Genomic DNA, 11,831 nt, shown 5'->3' with positions numbered 1-11,831 from the left:
TTATCACATAACAATGTAATGGGACGCTCGACTAGCTCAGGAACCACCCCTAGGTTGATCAAGAATTTCTTGAGCCAAACACCTTCTTTGGCTGCCTCACTAGCTGCCAGGTATTCAGCTTCAGTTGTGTCGGTTGTTGACTTCTGTTTGGCACTCCTCCAAATTATGGTTCCACCAACCATCATAAAAACCATCCCTAATGTAGACTTCCTTTCATCTTTGTCAGCCTGGAAATCTGAGCCTGTATAACCTATAACTGATAGCTGATCATAACCATAAACTAGGAAGTAATCCTTGGTCCTCCTTAGGTACTTGAGGATCCCTTTGACAGCAGCCCAATGCTCTTGCCCTGGATTGGATTGTTAACGGCTCACAATGTCTACCACATGACAAATGTCTGGCCTGGAGCACAACACGGCATACATGAGACTCCCTATAACAGAAGCATAAGGGATTCTCTTCATAGCCTCAATATCTTCAACAGATTGAGGGCACTGTGAGAAAAACCGATTCCATGCTTGAGAGGAAAATTTTCTCTCTTGGAATCCTGCATGTTGAACCTATTTAGTACTTTGTCAATATAAGTGGACTGTGATAAGCCTAACAACCTCTTCTTGTGATCTCTCTCAAGCTTTATCCCTAGGATGTAACTGGCTTCACCTAGATCTTTTATTGAGAATGTCTTGAATAACCAAATCCTTATAGATGAAAGTAGTCCCACGCCATTCCCAATGAGCAATATATCATCCACATAGAGGACAAGGAAACACACACCATTCCCATTGATTTTCTTGTAAATGCATGGCTCATCAATATTTTGTTCAAACCCAAACTCTTTGATAGTTTGATCAAAATGGATGTTCCAGCTCCTGGAAGCCTATTTTAGTCCATAAAAGGACCTTAACAATCTGCACACCTTGTTTTCTTCTCCTAGAGACGAAAAACCTTCTGGCTCATCCATGTATATGACCTCATCTAAATGTCCATTAAGGAAAGTGGTCTGTACATCCATCTGCCATATCTCATAATCATAGTGTGAAGCGATCGATAATAGAATCCTGATGGATTTAATCATCACCACTGGTGAGAAGGTTTCATCGTAATCAATACCCTCTTTCTGAGTGTATCCCTTTGCCACCAGTCTTACTTTGAAACGTTCCACTTTTTCATCCACATCTCTCTTTCTCTTGAAGATCCACTTGCATCCAATGGGCTTTACGCCTTGAGGTGGATCCTCGAGAGTCTAGACGTGGTTGGAGTTCATGGAGTCCATTTCAGAGCGCATTGCTTGCAACCATTTTGCAGAATCAACATCCTTTAGAGCCTCAGAGTAAGTATAGGGATCTTTGTTTGAAGCATCAGACACCATGTGGAACTCTTCCACTTTTTGATTTTCTTCAGTAAGAAGATTCAAATGAGTTGGAGGCTTGATAGACCTCCCACTAGTTCGAGGCTCTTGAGATTGTTATTCCTCAGTGGGTATGTCGACTAAAGGTATTACAGGTATAGAAGATTCTTGGTCATTAACTACTTCTTTAATGACTGTTGGATCAGATTTATAAGAAATCATATCATCCTCCAGGAATGTCGCGTGTTTACTTACTATACCACAACTCAAAGGGTGTTTTAGGTACAGATTTTGTTGGTAATCTGTTCAATGTATAGATTGAAATCTCCAAGGTGAAACCCCAAAATGATAAAGGTAATTCTAAATAACTCAACATAGACTGAACCATATCCAATAGGGTTCGGTTTCGTCTCTCTGAATCACAGTTCTGTTGAGGTGTTCCTTGGGCCGTCAACTAAGATATAATCCCAGCATCTTTCAGATAGTCCCTGAACTCATCTGATAAGTACTCTCCTCCTCGATCTGATCTGAGGCACTTGACACACTTACCTAATTGCTTTTTAACCTCAGCTCAAAATTCTTTGAACTTTTCAAAGGTTTTTGATTTGTGGTGCATTAGGTATATGTATCCATATCGAGAGTAATTATCAGTGAAGGATACGAAATACTCATAGCCATACCTCACTTGAACGTTAATGGGTCCACCTACATCTGAATGTATCAATTCTAACAAATCTTTAGCTCTCTTGCCCTTATTGGAAAAGGGCTTCTTGGTCATTTTTCCTTGTAGGCATGATTCACAGGTTGGATAAGACTCTACCTTTAGACTATCTAAATGACCGTCCTTTACCAATCTGTTTATCCTGTCTACTCTAATATGACCTAATCTCAAGTGCCAAAGATAAGTTGAATTGTCTTAGGCTGATTTTCTTTTAGTAGTAATATTGGAGATTTCATTTACATTAAGAACCGGTTTCAAGAGATATAATCCATTATCAGGGAAGCCAGTGGTAACATATGAATCATTCAACCGAATAGATAACTTAGTTCCAAACTAAAAAGTATATCCATCCAAAACTAGCTTCGAAACAGAAATAATATTCTTCCTAAAACTGGGAACATAAAAACAATCTCTTAAAACCAAAAAGGTATTATCAAAGCATAAATAAAAATCTCTAATGGCCTCTGCAATGGCCTCAGCCCTGGTACCCATTCTGAGATGAACCTCGTCCTTACTCAGCCTTCTTGTCAGCTTGAACCCCTGCAACATATTGCAAATGTGGGTAGTAGAACCATAGTCCACCAACCAAGTGTTAAATGGTTCTTCTGACAAATTAGACTCATAAAGGACAAAAGTTTCAGAAATACCTTCTTTCGACTTCTTTTTTAGAGATGTCAGGAAAGCACAACAGTTTCTCTTCCGATGTCCCTCCTTTTTGCAATAAAAGCAAAGTCCCTTTTCAGTTTTCTTGCTCTTCTGAATTCCCTTGGATTCTACCTTAGGGGTCTTACCCTTGTTGGTCTTCTTCTTCTTCTTACCCTTGGGCTTAGAAGAAGAAGGCTTTTGTTCTATTGTTAAGACCTCCGCTTTACTTTTCTTTAAAGTTGCCTCAACTTCTTGCAATATATTGCCAAGCTCAGGAAGTTCTATAAAGATTTTATTCATGTTAAAATTGATAATAAAAGACACGTAGATATCCCGAGGAAGAGAGTCGAGTATAACATCAGTCTTATATTCCAACTGATGAGTTGTTCCTAGGGTCTCCAGTTCTTGGAATAAATTCCTCAACTTCATGACATTGTCAATCACTGGAGTCCTCGGGGTCAACTTTGTACTATGGATAAGCAAGACTAGTTGATGGTGGGCATGTCTGTTCTGCCTACCGTACAAGTCTTTTAGCTCCTCCAGTATATACTTTGCTAAGGAAAGATCCTTGACAGAATCAGCGATGGTGTTATCAATAGAATTCAAAACAAGAAGCTTGGCCTTAGAATTATTCTGCCTGAATAACTCATAGGCTTTTACAAGTTCAGGGTTCTTGTCTTCTAGGTATTCAGGCTCATCTTTCTCTAGGAGAGACATCAGACCATCTACGGTTAGGAGCAACTTAATGTTCCTCCTCCAGTCAACATAGTTTGCGCCATTTAAAGTGTGATCTTTGATAAGGTTAGCATAGTTGATTTGGGAAGACATTGTAGCAAATCTACACGATATACAAAATAACAAATTAGCATGATCTAAACCATTGAAAGGAAGGGGCATTATCAACGGTCACTCACACCTTAAACTTTCCTCCAAGCTTTGGGGTGTGCATTGGAACAAATCAACCCTTATGCACATGACTTAGCCTATCGGAGTTCATCACATACATGTTGGTTGAGTGGACCATTGTGTCCATCACGTAGACTTCCAATGATTTTTGGCCACCTGAGTATCATGTCCATTCCTATCGGCTAACACACACTCAAGTCAAATGCATACCCTTTGTCTCGGAGTGAATCATGGCATCGTGGGTGTAATTCCCACTATTGCAGTGCATCTTCCCACTGACCATATCCTCTACCTATCACATAGGAGATCAATGTAGACCATCCCATTAAACTACTGAAGTATTATCCTATCAGCATCTGCAAGAGTAGGTCAATAAGATTTCTACACCCACCGACTAAGGGAGGCCATGAGAATCCCACCAATTAGGGTTTCCCATATCACACTTGCTTTAAATAGAGGGAAAATAGGAACAATCATCACCATAATATGGTCATCCATCCATCCATTCATCACATGAAAATAAAAGGAACTAATGGTTATGGGATTACATCTAGAATCAACATGAGTTCGCATCCAATGTGAATTCACTTTGACTGTACGATGGGTGGGAGTAATCATAGCCTCAAATGTCACTCCCACATGGCATTATTAATGTGACAATGCAAATGCAAATGCAATTAAAATTACATCCTCCATACCTATTACAAGGAAATAATCAAAAAGGCCTTGAACTCTTCAAGAAAGCAATCACATCCTCCAATTTTCTCTCGATCAGCACCATCGAACAGGCATCGATCCACGATCACGATCACGATCATAGCACGATCAAATAAAATTAAAATCTAATCATATTTATTACATTCTCTTTAAATAAATAAAACTCAGAAAACCAGTCCACCAATTGGACTGCCTGAGGGGAATTACAACATTTACATAGAGGAGGAGGAGAGAGAAATTGGAATAAAATACACATCACCACATGCATGCCATGCCATTCACCATCCACATAGATGCATCTCATGATTATAATTTTTAAATCCCATAACCACCATGCATATTATGTATTTGATCATTTCAATTTTATTCCATTAATGTGGGAAAAACAATTATAAAAAACCACATGTCCAATTTACTAACTTTTAGTAAATACTTATGTCATCTTATGACACATGTACATCTCATGTACAAAAAATTCCATGCCTACCAAACAAGACCTTAACATTAAATCTACTTTAGCATTAAAGAATTTGTCATGTACTTATCCTCATAATGGTTTTTAAAACCCAACATGAAAGAACAAGTCCATAACACTAACTGGGCCATAGTTTCACAGTGCTAAACTTTTGGGAATTAAGGGTTTACTTATTCAGAGATAGCCAAAACCCGAATTACTATAACCCATAACCAGCTCAAGCCCATATGGGCTCAATAACAATTTCTGACCCATTACTAGCATATTACATATGCTTAAAGATCCAACCCAATACATAAAACCTACCCGATGACTTAAGTCACATGGGTAAAGGGGGCTTTTCAATATGAAAATAACTAACCCTACCCCCATCTTCTTCTTCCTCCCCTTTCTTTCTAGCCGCCGACTGTAACTTTTGCAGTTTTTTTTATTTATTTAATCTTTAAATTCTACAGGTTTTGTTTAGACCCACTGGCGGTAGAAGGTACTCCGGAGCAGCCATAGTCGTTGGCCCTTGCGGGCTGCTTACTACAACTACCGAACGATGTTGACCGTAGCCATAAGTAGTGGACTGAAGAAAGAAAAAAAAATTCCCTAACCAGGGTGAGGGTTTGCCAATGCTATATAAGCTATCATGCATGCGTTGGATATGTAATGATTAAACATTATAAAATATCTAACCATCAAAGTGCTTGGTATGTGCATAGACTACATAAAAGAGTGTCTGCTATGGCTGGCCGAGAGGTCTGCCATGGCTGTCCTTATTTATTTAATTTTTTTTAATGAAATAAGATAAATTCAAGGATCAAGTACACAATGCTTACATAAATTTGAAGGTCTCCCAATTCGGAAGCGAGGTTCTGATACCACTGTTAGAACCGCAGGTATGATCCAGCGAAAGCGAATTGAAATCGTTGCAACCGATGGGACAAACCATTCAAAACTCAAAACGAAACTTAGGGTTTCAATCGTTACCTGAAACTTCACAAGCGCAAAGCCTCCACGCGATCTTAGTCCTTTCGCAATGAGTCCCACGCACACGTACACCTTTGCGTTCCCTTGAATGCAAGCTCCTCCACAATCAATTTGGGTTTTTACCAAAACCCTAATCACAGACTGGTAGAGAAGAAAACTGGAGAAGATGGAAAACCTCAATAATATTAGAAGAGTCTGTGCCAGGGTTTTCACACCATATCTATATATAATGCAAAACCCTATTACAAAGTAATGGGGTAATTACCAAATTACCCCTGGGTTTTCATAATGGGAATTGAAATCCGATTCATAATCGAATTCCTTTTCCAACATTTAGTTGATTGCTTTTAATGGTTCCCTTGTAGGTTGGCTTCAAATGTTTTTTTACGTTCTTCTTCAGTTTATGTATGTTTTTGGTCTATGGTTTATGCAAGTAGGTGAGTCTTTAGCTCAAAAGGAAGAGCACCTGGGTTTGTTCCCAGGAGATGATGGTTCGACTCCATAATGACTCTCAAATTTCTTATCTTGAAGTGAACTGATTTATCCATCATAATAGGGTGAGGGTTGGGGGAATCTGGACTTTTGTTTTATTGTTATTGGAAGTTGTTATGTTTCAGCCTATGTTCAACTTCAAATTTTGGTTAATTGAAAATCTCTTGTTTCTAAGTTTAAAGTTTCAGTTGTGGAAAACAAATTGAGGAGGATAAATCCATAATGGTAAACAACAGAAGAATATCGAATAGGTTGCTTACATATCTTCTTCAATTGCAAGGATGAAGATTTGAAGCTAATGCCATATGTCAAGAATAATTTTAAAAAAAATATGTTTTTTTTGTAGCTTGTTCTCTTTTGAGTTGGATTGGAATATTTTCACAAGGGGAGGTGAAGATTATCCAAATTGGATATAAATTCCTTTAGCTTTCTCCACCAACCCGGCTGATTCCCCCTCAGTAGTTGCAACTTATCATCAACCTTCATCTGTCTATAAATGTACAATTCATGTGGGTTTCATAAAAAAATCATTCAACAAAACTGTGATTAATTTCACATTTAAATTGTATTATGGCAAAAGTTCTATTCTTGCCCATGCAACTTGTTCTACCTTGAAGAAGAATAATGTGACAATGAAGTAAAACTCTAATTAATTGGGTTAAAACTTCACATGTGAGAAAGGGAAGCTTGGGGTCTACCTATCCACAACAGTTTATCAGTACAATCTGAATTGCCACATAACAGAAATAGGTGCTCATTCAGGGATTGCTTATCTTGTACTACTTTGTGGGAGATCTTGTTACTTTATCCCAAGTTCCAATTTCAGAGAAAAGGTGAACTGTTATAATGTTATTCCAACAACAAAGCTGACTGCAATATAGTAATTATGTACACAAGCAACAAAAATGCCCAACTCCAAATTCCAATTTTGTTTTCTATAGTTGTTCAATGGAAATATGTAGTGGTATGTTAGTAGTAATTAGTACTACTAAAATAGATTGGTTGTTGGGGAATTCTACCCTATCTCCATAATTATTTTGATGATAACAAACATATTGGACAAGGTCTTGTGTGTCATTATGTCAACAGGGTTGATGATGAAAATAAATAAGTTAAAGAATTAGAAGACATAAAGCCCAAAATAAGATGTTTAGGACAAAGTCTTGAAGATCAAGATCTCAAAAGCATGTGAAGCTTCTCAATAAAAGAAGATCTTGAAAGATATTTTGAAGATTGAAGAACATCATTTGAAAAGAAATCAAGACCCTCATCAAGATGCCCGTGCCCACATACATAGATACACACATTGCATACTTGTAAATACATTTGCATAAAATAAATGAAAGTACACATGCATCATTTAGAGACCTTAGGAGGTTATAATTAAACCCCCTTTAACCCTAAAATAAGTTGGAATCAGTTAGAGAAAGTCCCGGAGAAGTCCCCACAATCAAACTGTCTAAAACAGCCAAGATAGGGATCGGATCATAGGGTATGCATCGACCGGGTGCAAACACTAGCTCCACTGGTACATTTTAAAAAATGATCCGATTGATCGGATCAAGTGGGACGATGATCCAGTCGACTGGACTTTGATCGGATGTCAATTTTGCCCTCCAACGGTTAGTTTCTAATGGCTAGTTTTTCCAATGGCTATGATCCGATCTACCGGATGGGTTAAAAATAGATTCTTTAGAGCACATTTTGCACATGTTCTAAAAACCATTAATGAGCCTATAAATAGAGAATATGTCAGACCTTTTCACCTATCCACTACAATCCAAAATACAACTTTTGTGAAAGATGAAAAGTCAATTTATGTTCTAATCATTGAAGTCAAATTATCTACATCAAGATCATTCAAAGGTTGACTTCAAAGCTCAAAGACCTTCACTTGTTTACATTCTAAAGAGAAGTCCTAAAGAGAAGTCTTAAAGAAGGTCATCACCATAAAGCATTCATTCTTCATCATTTGACACTTGCAAGGAATACATATCATACTCCTTGCCTAGGTAATCTTTACATTTACTCTATTGTATTTGTTTATGCTTTTGAATTAAAAAAACATTGTTGCATTAGCCTAGACTGTACTTAGGCATTGCTAGAATCCTCTTATCCCGGAAAAAAAGATTGTAAAGGTGTTCTTCCCACCTACTGTACTGAAAAGAAGAAACTAGTGAAATTCTCTCAAAGTTGAGAGGAGTTGATGTAGGCTGGTTTAGCCGAACCACTATAATTCTTGTGTGTCCTCTATTTGAGCATTCATTTTTCTTTATCTTATCTTAACTCAAGAAAAAATCCAAAAAGGGCAATATTTCACTAGTGATAACCTATTCACCCCCCTCTAGGTTATCCCACATTTGGTATCAGAATGGGAGCTCAAAATTGAGACTATAATTGCTCTAACTTGAGCTAAAAAGATCTATGACATCTTCATCATTCTCACATCAAATTGAGGGACTTAACACTTCTAGGCCACCATATTTCAATGGTGAAGGATTTATCTATTGGAAGTGTAGATTCAAGAATTTTGTATGTGCCCATGATATTGATATATAGATTGTGTTTGAAGAAGGCCCATTCGAAATCACTAAAACTGTTGAAGATATAGAAATACCCAAACCCAGAAATAAATGGATTGCAGATGATAAGCAGAAAATTCAACATAATCATAAAGCAATTATAGTTTTTCAATGTGCTCTTAATGAAAAAATATTTTAATAGAACTAGTATATGTGACACAGCTAAAGAAATATTTGATAAACTTGTTGTAGTTTATGAAGGAACCACACAAGTTAAAGAAATCAAAATTGATAGGCTTGTTCATGAATACAAATTGTTCAAAATACTTAAATATGAATATATTGCTAGTATGCTTGTTCATTTTACTAACATCACAAATAAGCTTAAAAGTCTAGGTAAGATCTACACCACATCAGACAATGTGAGGAAGATTCTAAAATCATTGTCACCTCAAAGGAGACCAAAAACAACGGCAATCAAAGAAGCTAAAGATCTTGAATAATTGCGCATAGATGAGTTAATGGGTTCACTTCAAACTCATAAAGTTGAACTAAATGAAGACAAGATCATTAAAGCAAAGGAATTCAAAGATCATAAGAAGAAAGTTTATCCAGCTGTAAATACAAGTGAATCAAGTGATGAAGATGATTCCGATGAAGAGACCACCAACCTAACATTAATGGCACATATTGAAAAAAATGATGATTTAGAGGTAAGCTCTGATTCTTTTAGTTCAAATCCTAAAAACAATGATTTAATTGATGATATTGATACTGATGATATAGATGAAAATGATATAGAAAAAGGATTTGAGGCTCTCAATGAGGCAAACCGCAAATTAGAAACTTCTAATTCTATATTAGAAAAGGAAGTAGTTGGTCAACATAATAAAGTAGATGATTTGCATGCTTATATTGCGAAACTAGAAGAAGAAAAAGAAAAGTTGACGTCAGATTCACCAAAGGACAATTATCCTTGGACGCTCTTCTAAACACCCCACAAAAGACACCTCAAGATAAAGAGGGTCTAAGCTATAATGGGAGAATCCCATAATATACCAAGGGAAAAGAAAAGGTGGTGTATATAGAAGAAGCAAGAGTAAAACAAAGTCAAACGTCAAATTCTTAAATTCCCTCTTCAAGAAACAAAAGAAGAAACAATCAAAGGCACAAAAATCAAAATCATCATACTTCTGAAAGAAGAAATAGACCTCAAAGAAAATATTTTTCTCAAAGACCACAGAGGCAATATTATCAACCTCAAATTCTATATATGATGGAAAGAAAAGTTGGACCTCAATATAACCAAAGACCATATGGGACTCATTATCCAAGGCAATATGATCTCTATAGACCTTATGCACCTCAAAGACCCCAAAGAGGTAGAAGACCTCAAAAATATTCCGATCATCAAAGACGAAAAAGGGCACTTCCTCCACTTAACATCTGTAATCCTAGGTATCAACGACCCAATAACTATGTTCCAAACAAAAATAATAAATATAAGAAAATTTGGGTACCTAAAGGAACTTTCAATTCTAACAACGATGGACCCATGAGATTATGGGGTCCAATGTATAAATAATTTTGTTTTGTAGCTATGCTTAAAGAGAAAGAACCAAATAGCATGGGTAAGCTTAAGCTCTTATATTTGCTATGATATGTTATCTTGATTCGTGCGATTTATTAAGATACATATTATGATTGACGAGAAAGCACACTCTCAGGGGGAGTCACTCTAAGTTAATTTTATTTTCTAACTTATGCTTAGTATGTCTTTATCTTTGAGACACCTTAAGTGATGCACATCTCTAGGGGGAGAGTGCTTATGACTATTTGGTTTAAACTCGTATAACTATGTGGTTGACTTTTTATATGGTGCAATACTTTCACTTCTCTGATCTAGTTCATTATTTATTTTCTGCATATGATTCTATATTGCAGTGGATCATGCATGACTTGAGAATTTCTTTTGTGTAAATTTCTTTTCTTGTGAATGCACATGATTATTTTCATCAATATACATTGCATTATATCTTGTTGCATTATATATTGTTGCTATATGTTATTACCAAATCATATGTTTCTCATCATCAAAAAGGGGGAGATTGTTGGGGAATTCTACCCTATCTCCATAATTGTTTTAATGATAACAAACATATTGGACAAGTTCTTGTGTGTCATTATGTTAACAGGGTTGATGATGAAAATAAATAAGTCAAAGAATTAGAAGACATAAAGCACAAAGTATAGATGTTCAGAACAAAGCCTTGAAGATCAAGATCTCGAAGGCTTGCGAAGCTTCTCAAGAAAAGAAGATCTTGAAAAATCTTTTGAAGATTGAAGAACATCATTTGAAAAGAAGTCAAGACCCTCATCAAGATGCTCATGTGCACATACATAGATACACACATTGCATACTTATAAATACATTTGCATAAAATAAATGAAAGTACACATGCATCATTTAGAGACCTTAGGAGGTTATAATTAAACCCCCTTTGATCTTAAAATAAGTTAGAATCAATTGGAGAAAGTCCCGAAGAAGTCCCCACAGTCAAACTGTTTGAAACAACCAAGACAAGGACCGGATCACAAGGAATGCATCAACCGGGTGCAAACAGTAGCTCCACTGGTACGTTTCCAAAAATGATCCGATCGACCGAATCAAGTGGGACGATGATCCGATCGACCGAACTCTGATCGGATGTCAATTTTACCCTCCAACGACAAGTTTCTAACAGCTAATTTTTTCAACGGCTATGATCCGATCGATCGGATCAATGTTCAGGTCGACTGAATAGGTTAAAACTAGATCCGTTAGAGCACATTTAGCATATGTTCTAAAAGCCATTAATTAGTCTATAAATAGAGAACATGTCAGACCTTTTCACCTATCCACTACAATCCAAAATACAACTTTTGTGAAAGGTGAAAAGTCAATTTATGCTCTAATCATTGAAGTCAAATTGTCTACATCAAGATCATTTAAAGGTTGACTTCAAAGCTTACAGACCTTCACTTGTTTAT

This window comes from Telopea speciosissima, chromosome 9 (genome assembly GCF_018873765.1).
Source record: "Telopea speciosissima isolate NSW1024214 ecotype Mountain lineage chromosome 9, Tspe_v1, whole genome shotgun sequence".
Classification (NCBI taxonomy): Eukaryota; Viridiplantae; Streptophyta; class Magnoliopsida; order Proteales; family Proteaceae; genus Telopea; species Telopea speciosissima.
Note: the sequence above shows the minus strand (reverse complement) of the source record.